Source organism: Plectropomus leopardus, chromosome 12, assembly GCF_026936395.1.
Source record: "Plectropomus leopardus strain MGB_pleo_1.0 chromosome 12, ASM2693639v1, whole genome shotgun sequence".
In the NCBI taxonomy this organism is placed as follows: domain Eukaryota; kingdom Metazoa; phylum Chordata; class Actinopteri; order Perciformes; family Serranidae; genus Plectropomus; species Plectropomus leopardus.
This window is the reverse complement of record NC_142187.1, coordinates 8403302-8420348: the sequence shown is the minus strand read 5'-3', so window position 1 is coordinate 8420348 and position 17047 is coordinate 8403302. Positions and strand designations below refer to the sequence as shown.

General features: G+C 42.5%; 1 protein-coding gene across 4 annotated transcripts in view; it reads left to right on the top strand.

Moving 5' to 3' along the window:
* Positions 1 to 7104: 7104 nt before the first annotated feature.
* cdh24b (cadherin 24, type 2b) overlaps positions 7105 to 17047 on the top strand; it is a 172743-nt gene continuing 162800 nt past the window's right edge. For 3 of the 4 annotated variants that reach the window (XM_042497571.2, XM_088085100.1, XM_088085102.1), the window contains exon 1: positions 7105 to 7229. The gene's annotated coding sequence lies outside the window, so the exon portion shown is untranslated. Of the gene's footprint in view, positions 7230 to 7257; positions 7439 to 17047 lie in introns of those variants that run through there. The other variant, XM_088085101.1, reaches the window with a different exon arrangement.

The following is a 17047-nucleotide window of genomic DNA, read 5'->3' as shown; positions in this document are numbered from 1 at the left end:
CACCTCCTCCCCCCTTCCTCTTTTCTCAACCCATATCTTCCTCTCTTTCACTGATTGTCAACAGCCGTTTAAAGGCTGATATAATTTGCTAAAAGAACCTTTGCCAGTTGGATGAGTGACAGTAAAAAAAAAAAAAAAAAAAAAGCAGGCAGGAAGAAAAGCTAAATAAAAATGCATCCATATATGGCCATTTGCATTCAGACACTGGCTCATGCACCCTCTCTGGCACAAAGCCCTTGTCATATTCATACCTGGACTCCCGCCACCGACAGACACACAAATATACAATCCACTCGCTGCTGTCTGTCCATGGCATTCTTTTGAGGGCAGCTGCACTCTAAATGGCAAATGCCACACAGAAAATGAAAGGGAAGGAAAGGAAAGGAAGGGAGAAGGAAAAGGGATGGAGAGGAGACATGAGCGAGGAGGGGAGAAAAAGAGAAGATGACAGTGCCTGAGGGAACAAACATCACCTCCTGTCTGGCTCCCTGACAGCAAGGAGCAGACAGGTGGGGAAGGGAGGACGACGAGCCGAGCAGTGTGTGTGTTTGTGTGTGTGTGTGTGTGTGTGTGTGTGTGTGTGTGTGTGTGTGTGTGTGTGTGTGTGTGTGTGTGTGTGTGTGTGTGTGTGTGTGTGTGTGTGTGTGTGTGTGTGTGTGTGTGTGTGTGTGTGTGTGTGTGTGTGTGTGCAGAGGTGCGGCATCTCTCCAGCCGAGAGAAGGGCATCTGTCCGTCTCTGCTCGACTCGGACTATAGCGTGCGGCAGCTGTCCGTGCCTGTCTGAGTGCCGTGCTATTAAACGCTATACCTGGCCAGCGTCTCGCCGTAGATCTGGAGTACCATCATGCATCTGTCCAGCCGTCTGTTATCCTCATGCTATCTGTCACTCTGCCTGTCTGTCCTTGTGTCTGTCTATTTATGAAGCAAAAGCTGCACGTTCTTGTTGCAGTGAGCACACTTTCTGTCTATTTGTCCACCTGCTTGCCAATCTGAGGCATCCATGGCTGTGCTGCCTTCTTGTCATTTTACATATCTGCACCGGCTTTCTGTTTATCCTGTGTGTGTGCCAGCACGGTCTGTCTCTCTGTTCCCTGTGGATCTTATATACTGATAGATGGCTGGAAGATATACTGGGATCAAAGCTCCTTATTTGCTGCAGGGAGCGCACCCCTCCTCCCCACTTCCCAGCAAATGACAGTGGCCTTCACATGCTGTCAGCCCGCACACATGTACAGTATGTGCATACACTCACTGGTATGCACAAACATGAAATGCATGGAGGCAGTTATGGGATAGAGAGGGCAGTGGATAAAGCTAGTGTGCCTGTGTTTGAACATGAACGTATGTGTGAAGGTTTGCTTGATTTTTCATGGTTGTTTTAGATCTCTACAGGGTTAAAGAGGTGCTTTGCATTAAACTGCGGGCACACTGACAGGAAATGGAGCGAGTGAGATTTCAACCTCGCACCGGCTTCATCTGATCTGTTTCGAGTTAAAACAACTCACTAAATAATCATCTCTGATACTGACATTTGAATAAATATCAGTTTTGTTGCTCTAACACTGATTAACATGCCACAGAAATGATTCATCCCACTCCCAGTTCATGCAGCGCTTTTACATTCACAGGGAGATCTTTCCTGTCGCAAATCGCTTAGGCACACAGGTAGGGATGTATTCTGAATGTGTATGTGTGTGTTTTTTTTATTGAATGTGTGTTTTTAATACACAGAAGTGAAGAGCCTATTATTATGTATAAACAGAGATTTCCTGCTTGGCAATAGAGAAAAAGAAATTCCTTAAGTACAGACACTTAAACTTCTGCAACTTCAACTTAAAAAGTGGACATCTTTTAATAAACTGATCAGAACAATATCCTTTTTGTCTGATATGAAATACAAAAAACAAAATTGCATAATGTTTTGTATCAGTAGTTGAAGCGTTGAAGTTTTCCCTTTAATCCACACCCATTGTTGACCATTTTGGTAGGAACTATTTCCTCAGTACTAATGAGGCTTTTCCAATGGCATTTTGGTGACACAAACCAAGCTGATTTGCATTTCCACTACTGGTTTAAATGTGCCAAATCATGCCCGCGATTTACCATCCCCGGAGTCGGTCAATGTGTGTGTGTGTTTTTGAATCCCTCCATGAGGGTTGTGGTAACGTCAGATCTGCTTTATCATCATTCCGGGACAATTCTTCTTCCTCTTCAGGATCAATTTCATCGTCTCATCTCCGTTTGTCAAGCAATAAGTGGGAGATGCTGAGCAAAATTGTAACAACAGCTTGAAAATCCATTATAAGGGCTATAGAGGCTAAGAGGCTATAAGAATGTACCGCCGTGACAGCAGCTCAATGAGGCTGTACTTAGACACAGCTGTGCTAAGAGCTAAATGCGAGCATCAGTGTGCTAATATGCTCACTGTGACAATGCTAACATACTGATTTTTAGCAGGATTAACCTATACCATTGTCCTTATCTTAGTTTGGCCTGTTTGCCTGTTTGCATTTGCTAATATTATACAGCTGGTGAATAAGTGACATGTCAATAGTTTAGCAGATATTTGATCATGAACCAAAGTCGTGAACAAATAAAAACTTTCACATGGTAGCTCTTTTTTTTAAAATTTTTTTTTACATATTTTCTTTTAAATAATCTACAAAATCAATCAATACTTTTTTTTTTTTTACATCTTTTCTTAAAAAATCTATAAAATCAATCAAGTCTTTGTCTTCTTTGTGCATTCAGCAGTGTGATTGGTTGTTAAACACTATGATGTCATCACTAAAATAAGAAATTACTCTCTCTGCTACAGCTACACATATAAATAAAACAAAATCAAAAATTTCTTTTTAAAAATCTGATTGTTGCAGTCTGTGAAAACTTATCGGATCTATAGCACATTTCATGGCAATCTATCCAATGATTGTTGGATGATTATGATTATTATCCAATGATTATTGATATTTCACTCTGAATCACAAATGTCAATCTCATGGTGGCGCTAGAAAAAAAGTCAGGAAGTCACCAAAGTTATTGAGATTTATCCTCTGGGGATCATGAAGAGCTGCACCAAATTTCAAGGCAATTCATAAAGCTTTTTGTCTCGATATTTCAGTCTGGAACAAAGTGGTGGACCAATGGACTGACACTGATATCCCTAAGGCCACACTGCTGCTGTGGTTATTAAAAATTGCTCACAGCGAGGGCTCTGGATTATCTGGAGCATGCTTTTGTACTGTTTGTGTAAAGAGATTATTGTGTCACATTTTCAAATGTCATTTTTCATGGCCATGAACACCAGAAACTAAATTCTGTTGGTGTCCATGGTATTCAGAAACCACAGATGGGTATCTCAGAACCAGAGTGATTTTTGTGAACTGATCCTTTTAACTAGAATAACGCATGGTTTACAAGATCATAAACGGTACGCACGGGCTGAATTTGAACCTGTGATGTTGGGAGGACACAAAAAGCCTCTAGCTTGTTATGGCACAAGTTGTTTACACAGTGCCTAAAAGCCTAAAAGTGTATTTTTTTGGTACTGTGTACAGTACATTCAGTCTGGTTCTGCTGCCTGGCCAACCGACTCTGCCTGCCAAACACATGTATGGCAAAACTGACTCCCCGGGCTGCAGCAAAGTGTGGTACATCCAGGCAGACGTGCTCTCTCGCCCTGGGAAGAGAAGAAAAAGTATTCAAACGCCCCCCCATCCCCGACCCTCCCCCCCACACACAGATGTATAAATCCAATTTAATAATGTACACACCCGTGCTATCGTTCAATAATAAAGACAGAAAAAGAGGCAAGTACACACTGCCTCTTCTCTTTCTTTCTCTCTTCCTCCCTCTCTCTTGTCACACACACACACACACACACACACACACACACACACACACACACACACACACACACACACACACACACACACACACACACACACACACACACACCCACACACACATACACACATGCACGCACACACTGCCTCTCCCTGGTGGATAAATCAGTCCTTTCATGCTCTGTCGTCTGGCTGGCCCTGTTCTACTGTGTTTCTATAATAGAGAAAGAGCAGTCCCTCTCTTTTACTATTCCAATGGTCACACATACATCTTCCTCTTCCCTCCCTCTCTCTGTTCTTCAAAGGACTTCTGGTAGAGTCAATCTACAAGTAGACTGGAGACTGAAGATAGGGGACTTACAGCACGTGTAATGTCTGAGGAGGATATATCAGCCTAATGAAATGTGTGTGTGTGTGCGCATGTGTGTGGTGCTGCGTGTGAAAGATGGCGAAGTATAATTTGCTCTTAAGTGATAAGGATTGAGGTAATAGCTTTCTGAAATAGGAGCGCGACGATGATGAAGGTGGTCTGATTAACATGGATATAATAATGTTATCATTGGCATGTAATCAGGTGATGGCTTATTGTTGATAATGATGATGTTAATGATGATGACGGTGCCCCTGCTGGAATTAGATCTGTAATGATTCAAAAGGCACATTTTTAAAGGTGAATTAACCATAGGCCACAAAAATGTCATGTTTGTTAAAGGATGTGAAAGAGGCCCTTTGGAGTAATCTTGTCAACAAACAAAAAAGGCATTTTTACATTTAGTGTTTCATACCAAAATGACCTGTATTCTTAAGCAAGGGCATAGGTTACGTTTCAGCATTAAAGGCTGTTTGAAGACTTTTCACTAGAAGACTTTGAATGTCAAACACTTAATTTCCCACATTCTGGTGGATTTTATTGCACCAATTTGTGCCTTTTCTGCATCAATTTAGTGTGTGAATGTCTTCAATTTTATCAAAACAAAATTCTGCTAAATCCAGTCAGTTTTATTGGAGGGGGCAAATGCACACTCTCTAAATATTGAGGGGGACGTGCCTCCTGCATCCCCTTCAAAATCTATGTCTGTGTTCTTGAGGTCAAACCAATGTGTTAAATCCACCTCCTACCTCATAAAACATTTGCAACGCTAATTATTTAAATATATTTAATCTTACAGTGTTATTATTCATGTTGCTGTCTTCCTCACTGGCTTTGTTGGCACATTACTAATTACCACTACTGACTGTCAGTGGGCTGAATCGTGTGAAACCACATGCTCGAGCATCCTCCTGTGCAAGCATGACACAAACAAAACACAGACCCACTCTTAAAAACATTGCACTATCATGCATGCACTAACATGGTCAAAAACCCCACAGGTTACCTTCTAATCTTGCTGTAATAGAATAGTGAAGACAGGCTGTTATATACTGAAATGAGATGTCTGACAATGACTGATAATAACATCTACAAGTCAGTGCAGAAACTCTCATAATTCTGTAGACTAAAAAAAAAATAGCATTTTAGCAAAGTTCACTTTATGACCTACTAAAAAATGTGTGGTGCTGTGATTATCTGCAGAGACTCTTTCCCTTTTCCTGTATTTTCTTCTTATTTATGTGTTCGGGACGTTCCTGGACACAGCAGGTGAAGTTGGGGCTGTCAGGATGGGAAAGGAGCGACCAGGTGTCAGAATGTAAGCATCCAAGAGGGTAGCTGTGAAAATCTGAAATGCTGTGCCGAAAAAAAAGAAACAAACGCAAACATAGTGAGGCTTAAGTCAAGCTGACGACGGTTGAATTTGGATTTCACTGTTACTGGCAATACTGTTTACAAACAGTCGTTGACAATTCCAACACGTTCTCATCCCAAGTTGATATATATTGCCACTTTATAGTGAACTTTATATTACGCTCTAGGTATCCTTTTGCATCTGCTATTGATGTTCCGGGATGCCGCTACCTTGATGTTAACACAGGCACATGTTGGGATTACACTACACATGGTTATATTTAGGCAACAAAAGCACATGGCAACCAATGCCGGGATGTCAACAAACACACATGCTGGCGTGGATGGCTAGGATAAGGGGAAGGTAGCACATGGTGAGGTGTAACAAAACCCCATAACATCGATAACAGTCAGAGGGAAAGTGAACATTGGACTCCTACATGAAAGTCCAGGGTTTGTTGGACCCATCAGCCTCTTCTCTTGCCTGCCATATAGGCATCCTTGCGCACCTAATATTACATTCTTACCAGTATTTTAACCTGATGCTGCCGGTTTTGTCCGGTCGCTTTCTCAAGTGACACTGTCCATTTGCATATCATGCGGATGTATATGTCATGTGGAGACGTCAGGTGCTGTCCGGTCATCTGCTGTCCGGTCATCTGCTGCTGTAATAACACCGGTTCTGTCCCACTGCGTTCTCAGCTGACACTGTCGACGGCGGCGTATCATACAGACGTGAAAGGTGGTATTTGACGACTTCAGAATGAGAACTGTGCTTCTCATCTTATTAGTTCTTATAACTTATGAGGCCATAAAGCATTAGTATATGATTAGTAACCATAAATTGAAAGCATTGATTGCAGTTTATAAATCCTTATTTGATAGGAAATTGGTAACAAAAGTTATTTTTGAGACTTGTAGTATTAATACAATACAATCTTTCAGTTAGTTCGTTATTTGCCTGACATCTAAAAGCTTTGTAATGTATTTTTATGTTATTAATGTCTTATAACTGATCTATAAAGCGTTAATACATTATTTATTAGCAGTTAATGAAGGGATAGGTTAAAATAAATAAGCACTTAATAAAGAGTGCCCTATTGGATAGTAGTACTAAACTTACGCACTATGATAAGGACACCGCAGTCACACTGTATGTTATTGGAATATTATAGAAAAGGGCACAGGACACTAACACGTGATTATTATGTAAATTATGTATGATATATTGATTTTAGGATGCCATGGTCGTGATGATGATGGTGGTGATGATCATGATGATGATGGTGGTGGTGATGATGATCATGATGATGATGGTGGTGGTGGTGGTTTGGGATGCGGTGGTGTTGATGAGTGATGATGGACATCATAACAATCCTAATCATTTCCGAGAGAGAGCAGTGACGAGGAGATGAAGTGAGGAAAAAGGAGACAAAAGCGACAAATTAGAGGTAGCAAAAGCGTGCGGAGAGATTTTCAAGAGTCACGTTATTATAGAGGAGCGCGCGCGAGAGAGAGGAGGAGAGAGAGAGGGGGGAGAGAGAGAGGCGCGATAACAGCGTTTGTCCTTCTTGGACTCAGTTTTGTGACCGGCTGACGGGCTGAACGGGCGACAGACGAAGAAAACTTGAGACAATCACACCGAGATCCGACATCCAGAGGTAAATTCACAACCCAGAAAGCCAGATAATCCTGTCATGGTGAGCGTGTGTGATTTTTTTTCTCTCACGGCGGTCAGGCTGACTGAAGATCAGACCTAGTTTCCCCTCGCTTGGTATTTGGGAATTGCGTTTCTCTCTGCCTGCCTGCCTGCTCTTTGGCACCGCTGCTTGACATTCACCAGAGCTCTCAGTTTGAAATTAAACTGACGGTATGTGGCACTTAAAATACTTCAATGTCAATTTGTGGTTTCCTTGAATTGTTTCGGTGAAATTGATGCATGTGGTTTGTGCTCGCGGAGGATTGACTCCGTGCGTATTTGCGAGACCCCGAAGGGTTTTGCAGGATTTCTGTCGTCATAAAAGTATATCATTTAAAGCTTCATGTTAAATCACCTGTAAACTATTGTTATAAGAAGTATTACAGCGGGGCTAGTGTTATAGTGGACGACATTGAACATAGCCTATAGTCCTAATTGGGAGCCCTTAGTCAAAGAGATTGAGGACCTGTCCGCTGGCGCACACTCATATGTGCTTTTATGTGGGGGGATTTCAGCGCCATAATAACTGTTGTATACACTGATTGATTCTCCTATCGATCCATTTATCGATTCTGCCAGATTTGTAGTCCATGTTTTCTCCCGAACACAAGGTGAGGAGAAGGGGCTGTCACTTTTTGTGCAAATTGGACCGGCGCAATATTTTTACGCGTGCGAGCCGATGCCTATAACAGACAGCTGTGCGTGTGCGCACTCCTGTCTGTCTGCACGCATCCGTTATCGAAGGACGGCTGGGGGGGCAGCCGCTGCCAGACTGTCACATACCGAGCACCGACACCCCGGGGCAAAATATTTTACCTGCTCGCCGTCCGTATGCGCAATTTCTCCGCGGTTCAGAGCGTCTCTAATGAGGTTGATCGGCTCCGAGTCGCTCCAAAAACCCGGCTTAATTGCGTCCATTTATTACGCGACCCTATAAGTCGGTGATGATAAGTATTTGGCTTAATATTCAGGGGCGACCGTGATGCGCTTGTGCAGAAAAAAGGTTCTTTTTTTTCTTACGCTGTGCACAAATAGTAATAATGTTTGTGTTTGTGTAAAACCTAAAGCATCCACTGCCCTTCTGGGAAATACATTTGCTTAGATTTACGACCTACCATCCCAGGTTACATCGATTATTGCAGCCTGCTGTGTACTATATTTTTGTAAGAGCAAGAAAAGTGGGTCTGCCATATCTATATATAATTTCCTCATGATGTGGAGAGGAAGGCGAGCTTTTGATAGAGTCATCTTTGCAGCTGGGTCAATTCTCAAGTGGAAAATCTCTGCTCTTATAGCCTCTTGTTGAGCATATACATAATAACTAATGGGAATGACTCCCACATACACACACACGATGGGCCTTAAGCGCTTGTAATGGCTCTGATCACTGTGAGGCATGTTTATGTATGTGGAAAGCTCATGTATTAAACATCCCTGTATTATACATTACTGTCCCGCGAGGGTAAATGGGTACAATCAGTCCAATGTATGTGTGAACTGCATGATTATGTTTGTTTATGTGTGTCTGGTTGGAAATATGTGTGTCTTCATGTGTATAACTTTATCTCTGAGTGTCTTCCACTGTGTGCCGCTTTGATTGCATGAGCACTTTTCTGCAATTTTCACCGGACCAGCCGTGGCATCGCAAGGTTCTTTTTTTTTTTCTGTTGCAGAAAGCAGGAGGACTGAGACGAGTGATTGGACACAAACTCTCTGCTCTTCTAATGTGGTTAAGAGAGAGAGCACTGCAATCTGTGTGTCAGCATTCAGTTAGCGATTGTTTACACCAGATAGCTCTTGCATTTACCCAGATGGGGACCGAGGAGCGATAGAGAGAGTAGAGAGAGAGAGAGAGAGAAGAAAGGGGAGGTTAGGAGACATCAAGGGAGGAGAGGAGGGGTAGTTAGATGGAGAAAGGGCGCGTAGATGAAAGCTGGACAGAGGTAGGGGTGGGGCAGAACATCAGGAGAGATTAGAAAAAAGATGGAAAATCAGTGGAGAGTGGGAGGAAGATAGAGAGGAAGGGTGGCGGTGGAAACACTGAGTCAGTGACTAACTGGCGATGAAAGTGCCTGAAGAATAGAGAGAAAGGTGCTGTAGTTGTGACAAGCGAGGGATGCTGAATCCCATTAGCGGACATTACTGTGTCTTATGGCCAGCGATAAGGAAGCGTTTCGGGAAGAGATTGTGCGAGACTGAGAGAGAAGGGAGTATGGAACGGCACCTGCAGAAAAAAACACCAAGGACAAATAAAAAGGTGCTCAAGAAAGAAAGTAGAGAGTCGAGGATGCACTGGGGAACGCAATTTGAATTCAGGTCTTGAATGAAGATTTTCTTTAACCATCTTCCCCACCAATCTTACATAACCTTGTTGCCTGGAGTGCCTTGTAAAGTTTTGCCAGGAAGATAGATTATTCACTAATTATGTTCTAAAGACTCCACTGGCTTTCTTTCTTTAAAGACTCAATCAAACTCCTTCAATGGTGTGATGTCAGAGATTCTCCTAAACACACTGATCACCCTTCTCTGGTGAGAATCAGTGGCTTCATATACAGTCCCACCCTATGGGGGACACACACGAGGAACATGGTAAACGATCACTGAGCCTCTATTTCCGTTTGATTCCCTCCTAATGAGAATGGGAGAGTCCCCAAGATGAGCACCCATGGGGGCTTTTCTCTACCGTCGGTGTGTGTGGCAGTCGACGGACGCATACCATTCATTAGCTGACAATTCAGTGAAATGAATCAGACAACATGGCCTCCCAGGGATCCGTGTGTAGAACAAGGAAATAAATGCTTTGCGCTCAAGACACGACATTCCCCAGGGCCCTCGCGCACAGAGATAATGTAATGGTAGAATTCCCTTTCCGATTGTTTCAAACGGGAAATGAAACGAGGAGCTTCCTGGATCTAACGTTGCCTAAGATCCCGCTTGTACTCCCCTCGTCTTGCTTTCCAGACACGGGAGAGATGGAATGAGCTGTACAAAACCTTCGGCACAGTGCTTTTCCTCTGGTGTCAGTCTTTTGAAGGGGCGTAGTGAAAAGCCTGTGACTCTGCGGTGACTTTGTGCGGAACTGAATCTCGACTATATCATCTCCAATTACCTACTCAAGGCGAGCAATTTTTCATCCATACGTGATGCTCCCTTTAAACTCGGGATAGATGTGAAGGATGATGTACTGTACCTTCCCTCAGTGCCCTTTGATGGTGATCGTGCATCAAAGGAGGTGAAGATGCTGATGATTGCTGATGCTGACTTTTTTAAGATGGGGAATTCGCCAAGGGTTTCAGAGCACGTGTCTCCCAGGAAAAGTGTGGGAATTAGCTTGAACATCCTTCACGCTTTTCCCCATTGTGCGACAGTGTCCCCCTCTATGCAGCGCCGTGGCCCCCAGTGTCCCCAGACTGAGGTCGGAGCAGGACACGCTGACCCCAGCCTGAGTAGTGCAATCCTGAGACGTTGAGCCATTCTGTCCCCGGTGGTGATGGGAGGAAAGGGAGGGGAGGAGGGCGGTCATTTGGAGGAAATGGCTATGTCTAGCGGTGCAGTGTTTTTCCTCTGTGGAGGCCTGTGGGATGGTGCTGCAGAGTCTGTCACGGTCTGATTGTTCTCAGACCAACATCGCTGTTTACTCGCATGCACGTGGTAATGCAGGCAGGTGTGGATGCATATACGCAAGCACCTATTAGAGAGACACACACGACTTTGGAAACTCATACATAATCACGGTCTTCAAACTGTCTAAAAATTGGACATGCACACACGCAGACACACATTCAGATTTTTCCTCAATTTTCTCTCATCGACAAGAACTAAAAAGTATGGAGGCGCATTCTCTTTCTGCTGTCAGCAGGGGGTCTGTATTACTGCCGGAGCAGGCTGAATTTTAGAGTGAGGTGTTAGATTGGTGGAGGCAACTCCCAGCTCATAGTGGATGGCTGTTTGGATTGGTGGGATGAGGAACGACTCCAGTGGAAAAAGTACAGAATCTCGCTCCACCGGAGACATTATTATACAGAAAGACGGGAGGCTGCTCCGGGCTGAATTTGTGTCGGTGTGCGTGTGTGTTTTGTGTATTTACATTTATACCCTGCTGTGAAGAAATGACGGAGGGAGAGGGCAAGAGAGTCAGACATTGACAGAATGAGAAAGCTTAAATGGCTGCTGGTTGTGTGTGTGTGTGTGTGTGTGTGTGTGTGTGTGTGTGTGTGTGTGTGTGTGTGTGTGTTGGTTATAGACTTGCTGCCACTGGCTGAAGTATTGGAGTAGTGAGCTAAAATTAATCTTTTCTCCTGTTACTTCTGATGAAAAGTTGATTTTGTGCCAGGAATTGAATGCTGGGTAATGATACTGAGCATTTCCTTATATTTGTGTCAAATTCTGTTGGAATGGTTTCAGTGTTTGTATGCACCAAGTGCAACAACATTATGTCTAAGTATAGGAAGAAGATTATATTAAATGAGATCAGCAGCAAGGAATAACCTTAAAATCAGTGTTAGGCAGTAAGGCTTTACCTATGTGTAAAAGTAATGTGATTACATTTTTTTTAGAGTAGTTTAACCAATTACAATTTTAAATTCAGTAATAATACACTAACTAATTAATTAATTATATTATAATATATGTTATATATATTATAATAATAACAAATAATAGATCTAAGACAATATCTACACTTATATCACAATATCAACATAATATCAGATTTTTGCCCTGCAGTAGTTTCAACATGATAAAGTTGTGATGTGTGGATATAATGTAGCAAGCAGGCCTAATGTAACAAATTTAATTTGCTAGTAACATAGTAACAAGTAAGTAACATAAAGTAATGTAATTACTTACTCAAAGAGTAGTATGTGATAAATAATTCATTTTTCAAGTAACTCATTTATATCAAGACAATGTTTGTCTTTAAAAACAACTTGTGATGCAATAATTTAACCCTTATTTCTCAGTAAAAGTAAAACAGGCTTCCACGAGGCAATGCTAGTACTCTTTCATAGTAGTTGACTAATTTACATATTCTCTTTTACATAGGACAATTTCTTTTTTCAGCGAGGACGTAGCCTCTGTACACGGGGCGCCCGCTCTATCAACTGTGCTACCGGGTGCCCCACAAATGAAATTATTTCTATAAAACTCAAGTTAAACAAAGTTCTTTTTTAAAAGTTACATTTTTATTGATTTTTATGTGGAGATCTGCTCAGGAAATTTGCTCACTCACAACATCCCTTTAAATTATGACTTGTAGCAGGAGGACTAAGGGGTACTTGTACAAGTGAGGAACAGATTTAAGGCCCAACAGCAGTCAGTCTGAACCCTTAAGAACTTAAAGGGACAGTTCACCTCAAAATCAAAAATGTAGACCCATAGAGAGGCCTGCCTTCTCTTGAATTTAATGGAACTAGATGGCGTTCAGTTGGTGGTACTCCGAGTGCAGAAAAACCATATGAAAAACTCATCAGCGACGTGTCTTTCCAGAAATCATGACCCAGTTACTGAAGATAATCCAGATTGTGTTGTGAGCAGTTTAATGTAGGAACTCAAGCATGCATTTACTCATGGACAAAAGGGTCGGATTTGTGACAGTGTGAGATGTAGACATAAATGGCATGCTCCTTGGTTGAGCTGTATGTTAGCTATCTTATTGATGCTAGGTGAGCTAGGAGTAGATGCACACCTACTTATGTGCGCCGTTGCAGTTGGCAGGCATAGCTCAGAAAAAGAGAAAATAGTTCCCAAATAAAACTGCTGGTATACTGGCAGCACACCCAATAAGCTAAGCAAAACACCCATGTGCGAGTCTTTGTTTACTGTTTTTTGAATGCTTCCAGGCTTACCCTGTCAACCCCACAATTTAATGTCTCAAGACTATGAATTGTGGGTTACGGGTAAGACAGTTGTGCATAAAGGGCTCAAAGTGTCTGTGACAGAGCCCTCATGCAGTTGACAATTTGACAAGTGGACCACCCTAAGCCCTCACTGAATTTGCTGCCTGAAGCCCTCACAGGCCTTATGTGGCTGTGTGTCCACGAGTATGGACTTTGGGATTGGGCCAAAGTCTTACATATACAAGGATAATGAAGATGGAATCCATAACAGGAGGTCAAAGCCCTCTTGGCTGCTCTGAAATGTAAGGTCTACAGTTAGTGCTTTAGCTTATGGGATTGGAAATCACGATATTTAATGTTAAATATGATTGTATCTAATTAAAAAAACCAACAACAAACAAACAGAAATTGCAGAAAAAAAGCCTTTCTGAAGCCTTCCGACTGACAAAGTTCACATCAGCCAAAATGAAATAGGGAAAACACAGGGTTTGTTTAACCAAAAAAACAAGTTAGGATAAAAGCACAGAAATAAAATTCCTAGAAAAAATGGAACAAAAAAAGGATAAAAGAGCAGCGCTGGCTGAGTGGTGCAGGGGTTGGTCTTGAAATTCAATGTGGGTTTCCCTGTGCAGGTTCAAACCCTACTCACAGTGGTTGTAGAAGCTTAACAGCACTTGATTTGACTATTTGTTACAAACAGATAAACATCCGCTGTTGCCACTACCAGTATAGCACCAGTAATTGACAGGAACATACCGGAACACTAACAGCATGTCTGACTTGGAATTTGCTAATATGGAAGTGTGAAAACCAAACAAACACGGATGCCTTGAATCTGCCACAATCTGTTGTTCAGTGTAATCAGGCTTCATATTGAAACGTGAATCTTTAAAACACTTGATGGAACAGCAGTTTTCAATTTTACAACTTCCACTGGCTTTTTCATTTCCTCACCCCTATTTCTCAATTCATATGCACACGTGAAATTGAAGGCAGAAACTGTAGCTACTTAAATAATTTCACCACGGTTTAACACAATTTAGGAAGACTTTAATAAGCTTTGTGACAAAAGGTGCCAATGACTGTAACCAGCGTTTTGGAATTAAATTTATCATACTCAGGAAATTAACTGTTTTTCTGAACAATTGCTTTTGAATTGAAAAAAAGTGCTTGTGCAGATGGAAGCTCGCTTTTTTTTTCTCCTCTGCGTTATTTATCACTTATGTGTTTTGGCTCATCTTTATCAAGGCTGACAGTAATTCTGAGAAAGGTAGGAGTGAGTGTGTAGGTGTTTGCTTGGGCTTGTGGTAATGTGTGTCTGCACAGCTGCTCGTATCACATCGGCTACAGATGTGTGTATGTGTGTGTGTGTGTGTGTGTGTGTGTGTGTGTGTGTGTGTGTGTGTGTGTGTGTGTGTGTGTGTGTGTGTGTGTGTGTGTGTGTGTGGCCGTGACAGAAAGAAACCTACAGTATAAGCTGCCACCCCTGACATAGGAGTCCTGTAGGAATAGAGTAAATCCTATTGTAAATTTGCCTACTCCATGAAGATAATTGGCTTATTCCTGTGTTAAATAGCCGGTCCTACAGGACACTGACTGGGCTTAGCATGCTCCGTGTAGACAGTGTGTCTGTTCCTCTGGTTCTTAGGGACTTAGAGGCACATTACATACTGAATTACTGTATGACAATGATGAACTGATAGCTGCAGTGTGTAGCCCGGAGCTCCTGTACAGGGACTGACATGCACAAAAGTCTGCAAGGGCATGAGTTTGATTCCCACAAGGTGCCCCCTCTTATATTGCACGCTTCTCTCTGCTTGGTGTATGAAAAGAAGTTACACAGACAAGCTGGTTTAGGAACAATCTGCGCATCCAACACTTCAGAGCTACATTTCCCATGCCTTGTAAAGCTCTCAATTTCTGGTTTTCATGCTCAAGTCTACACAACAGTTCCAGGCTTCTATTGAGCTTGGATGTGGAGAAAGTGTTGCTTAGCCTTACCTAAATCATTATCCACACATCAAACACCATCTGGGTTTTCACTCAGTTACTTTGAAGATTCCTTCCTCATCAGTCCTGCGCCTAAAGGAAACGCAGCAGATAAGTGTGTGCGAGTGCATGCACATGCAAACGAGCTTACATGTGGCTCTTTTTCTGCCCGTTTTAACCCCATAGTTGCTCAGTAACCGCACTAACAGCAGTTGCCTCTCTTGTTTCTTGGCCTCTGGGCAACTGCTTAGTAATGAACCCGGCCCCAGCTGATCCAGCAGCTCAGAAGGGGGGGCAAAAAAGCACCAAAATGCTCAAACCAGAAAATGAGAGATTCAGAGATGGATGAATTGTCAGCGGATGTGCAGCTGTTCGTGTCTGTTTGTGTGTATGTGTGTGAGGGAATCTAGAGAGCTAGCACGCATAATTCTGGGACATGACCGAAAACTGTCTAGTTAGAGTGCATCAGGAAATGGATGAAAGGGAGAATTCCCTGCACGTGGTGAGAGAAGAGAGAAAAGGAGCTCAAAATGCTTCATTTTCTGTGTGTCCTGATGACTGCTTAGCTGAACAAAGACACCCGAAAGACAGCCACTACAATACCTTTTTTTAAACTCTGTCTCAGTCAAAACATGCTGGACATGCTGCGAAGACAAACGATTGAAAGCATCTTTTTAAAAGTGACTGATGATATTGAGCAGACGAAATGGCAGCACCTATGGGAGGGGTTTTTGAAGTTTAAAAATACAGAGACAAAGTGAATGTTTGTTCATGCTCATCACAGTGTCAAAACACATTGATAAATACCAGGATTTTTAGTTTGGTGTGATGCACTCTATTCTGTTATTTACTAAAGCAAGCGGCCTTTTCTGACATTTTCACGACTTTCCGAGCGTGCACATGAACATGTGTTCAGAGTGTGTGCATCTGTGTGTTTTCCAGCATCTTGAGAATCACAAGGGGTGAGCCACAGAGCACTAGGTTCATCAGTAGTGTAATTAATGTAGTGCGGTTCAGTTGTCATGCATGATATTTCAGCGCCGCGATCTACTTGAGAAGGCTTTTTGATGAATGGCCAATTAGAAGCAGACTCCTCAAGCCTGGTGGCTGACTGATCTCTTTTTAATGGCACTCCTGTTTCTTTGATAAAACGCAAAATGAATCATCGATACCCTGGCCCCTAGGAGCACCGAGCACAGAATTTAATTGTAATTGGGTGTGTAGCAGCACTTTGGAATCGAGGCTGTGGCTGTGTGTGTATTTAAAGAGTCTGTGTGAGACTGTTTGTGTGAGTGTGAGGACACTTTTGTGGTAACGGTGGTCAGCTGCAGTCATACTCGGATGCACATGGCTGCTTTTCCGAAGCATTATATATAATTCACTGGTTATGTGTGTTCATCTTTATCCCTCTATCTACATTATCTACATTGATCTGCTAAATGTACATTTCAGCAGCTGCGTACGAGTTCAGCAGCCCAGCTGCGTGTGCTTACAGTAATGCCAATTGAGTCTCATTGTCACTGATTTTTATGCGTTTGATTGCTATTAAAGCACACTTCAATTAGGCCTGGCACGTTTCCCTTCTGAAAAATCCATGCTTTAACTTGCGCTGCTGTGTTTTTGATGCTTCATCAAAAAGTCTCATTTTATATTCGCAATTAATGCTACGGAAATGAAGGCGAGAGTGAAAAAAAAACTGGCTTGAACTTTCAAAGAAATACAAAGTCTATTTTTCCTCTTTTACTCGCTGGTTACTCCGGAGATGGCTAAGATGTATTTGCCGTTTCTCTGAAGGGGGTGTCATGGCAAGGGAGGGTGTTGTTTGAACTGAAGCTGTGAAAACACTCCATGTAACAATTTAAGCACGCAGCTAGCATCTTGAACCAAAGAGCCCACCAGGAGATTTTTGGACCACCCGACGGGCAGCAAAGATTTCTTTGCTACGCCTTTTATT